This window comes from Arachis hypogaea, chromosome 14, assembly GCF_003086295.3.
Source record: "Arachis hypogaea cultivar Tifrunner chromosome 14, arahy.Tifrunner.gnm2.J5K5, whole genome shotgun sequence".
Lineage (NCBI taxonomy): Eukaryota > Viridiplantae > Streptophyta > Magnoliopsida > Fabales > Fabaceae > Arachis > Arachis hypogaea.
The window spans coordinates 85,073,322-85,076,228 of record NC_092049.1 but is presented as its reverse complement, the minus strand read 5'-3'; the positions used below and the strand labels follow the sequence as shown (position 1 = coordinate 85,076,228).

General features: G+C 31.5%; 1 non-coding gene across 1 annotated transcript; it reads left to right on the top strand.

Annotated features, from left to right (window-relative positions):
* Positions 1–249: 249 nt before the first annotated feature.
* Positions 250–357, top strand: LOC112745452 (small nucleolar RNA R71). Its single transcript, XR_003173381.1, has one exon. It is a non-coding gene; the product is annotated as a small nucleolar RNA R71 (small nucleolar RNA).
* The last annotated feature ends 2,550 nt before the right edge of the window (positions 358–2,907 follow it).

Below are 2,907 nucleotides of genomic sequence, written 5' to 3'. Positions count from 1 at the left end.
TTTATTCTGAGCCAATATGGCATTCAGAGTATCAACTTCAAGAACTCCCTTCTTCATAGGCGTCCCATTACTCACAGGATTCCTTTCAGAAGTGTACATGAACTGGTTATTAGCAACCATGTCAATGAGTTCTTGAGCTTCTGCAGGCGTTTTCTTTAGGTGAATGGATCCACCTGCAGAAGTGTCCAGTGACATCTTTGATAGCTCAGATAAACAATCATAGAATATATCCAGGATGGTCCATTCTGAAAGCATGTCAGAAGGACACTTTTTGGTCAACTGTTTGTATCTTTCCCAAGCTTCATAGAGGGATTCACCTTCTTTCTGTCTGAAGGTTTGAACATCAGCTCTAAGCTTGCTCAGCTTTTGAGGAGGAAAGTACTTGGCTAAGAAAGCCGTGACCAGCTTATCCCAAGAGTTCAGGCTGTCTTTGGGTTGAGAATCCAACCATAATCTAGCTCTGTCTCTTACAGCAAAAGGGAAAAGCATGAGCCTGTAGACTTCAGGATTTACTCCATTAGTCTTAACAGTATCACATATCTGCAAGAACTCAGTTAAGAACTGAAAAGGATCTTCAGATGGAAGTCCATGAAACTTGCAGTTCTGCTGCATCAGAGAAACTAACTGAGGTTTCAGCTCAAAGTTGTTTGCTCCAATGGCAGGAATGGAGATGCTTCTTCCATGTAAATTGGAATTAGGTGCAGTAAAGTCACCAAGCATCTTCCTTATATTATTATTATTTTCGGCTGCCATCTCCTCTTCCTGTTCGAAAATTTCTGAAAGGTTATTTCTGGATTGTTGTAATTTAGCTTCTCTTAATTTTTTTTTTCAGAGTCCTTTCAGGTTCTGGATCTGCTTCCACAAGAATGTTCTTATCCCTGCTCCAGCTCATATGACAAAGAAGAAGGCACAGAAAAATAATAATAATAATAGAGATCGTTTATACCACAGTATAGAGATCCCTGTGTGAGTAGAAGAAGAGGGGGAGACAAATAATGTAATATAATGGAAGAAACACAACTATGAGGAGGCTAGAGATGTGAGATGAGATGTTAGGATATGAATGAATAAATAGAATAAGATGGGAGAGAGGGAATTTGAATTTTCGAAAACAATTTTTGAAAAAGAGTTAGTGATTTTTGAAAATAGTTTTTGAAAAAGGTTAGTATTTTTTTCGAAATTTTTTTTTAATTAAAAAATAAAAATAATTAGTTAATAAAAAAGAAATTTTTGAAAAAGAGGGAAGATATTTTCAAAAATTAGAGAGAGAGAGAGTTAGTTAGGTAGTTTTGAAAAAGTTAAGAAACAAACAAAAAGTTAGTTAGTTAGTTGAAACAAATTTTGAAAAGATAAGAAGTTAGGAAGTTAGAAAAGATATTTTGAAAAGATATTTTTGAAAAAGATAAGATAAGAAGATATTTTTGAAAAGATATGATTGAAATTAGTTTTGAAAAAGATTTGATTTTTAAAATCACAATTAATGACTTGATTCATAAGAAATCACAAGATATGATTCTAGAACTTAAAGTTTGAATCTTTCTTAACAAGCAAGTAACAAACTTCAAATTTTTGAATCAAAACATTAATTGATTATATTATTTTTGAAAATTTGATATAAAAATAAGAAAAAGATTTTTGAAAAATACTTTTTTTTTAATTTTCGAAAATAACTAAGAATTTTGAAAAAGATTTGATTTTTGAAAAAGATTTTGAAAAAGATAAGATTTTCAAATTGAAAATTTGATTTGACTCATAAGAAACAACTTGATTTTAAAAATTTTTGAAAAAGTCAACTCAAATTTTCGAATTTGATGAGAGAAAAAGGGAAAGGTATTTTTTTTTATTTTTGAAATTTTTATGAAAAACATGAAAATTATGCAATGCGTGAAATTTTTAGATCAAAACATGTGATGTATGCAAGAATGCTATGAATGTCAAGATGAACACCAAGAACACTTTGAAGATCATGATGAACATCAAGAACACATTTTTGAAAAATTTTTAATGCAAAGAAAACATGCAAGATACCAAACTTAGAATTCTTTAATGCTTAGACACTAAGAATTCAAGAATGCATATGAAAAACATGAAGAGACACAAAACAAAAAATCATCAAGATCAAACAAGTAGACTTACCAAGAACAACTTGAAGATCATGAAGAACACTATGAATGCATGATATTTTCGAAAAAATGCAAGATGCATATGCAAGTGACACCAAACTTATGATATGACTCAAGACTCAAACAAGAACACAAAAAATATTTTTTTGATTTTTATGATTTTCTAATTTTTTTGGATTTTTGTATAATTTTTTGAAAACAATTGGGAAAAAGGAAGTAATGAATTCATAGTCCTCAATCAAAATCCTGGGAATTAGACATGGCTTCATGGCCAGTCAAGCTAAAACATGTTATATGAAACACTAGAATTCATTCTTAAAATTTTTAAAGAAAAATATATTTTTGAAAGCATTTTTTTTTTTTGAAAACAGGTGAGAAGATTTTTGAAAGATTTTTGAAAAATTTTTGAAAATAAAACAAAAAGAAAATTACCTAATCTGAGCAACAAGATGAACCGTCAGTTGTCCAAACTCGAACAATCCCCGGCAACGGCGCCAAAAACTTGGTGCACGAAATTGTGATCTCCAGGCTCGAACAAATCCTGGTAATGGCTCCAAAGCTTGGTGCTCTGATCTTAATTCATGATTGTCACAACTTCGATACAACTAACCAGCAAGTGCACTGGGTCGTCCAAGTAATACCTTACGTGAGTAAGGGTCGAATCCCACGGAGATTGTTGGTATGAAGCAAGCTATGGTCACCTTGCAAATCTCAGTCAGGCAGATATAAAGTGATAATGGTGTTTTCGAATATTATATAATAAAATAGGGATAGAGATACTTAT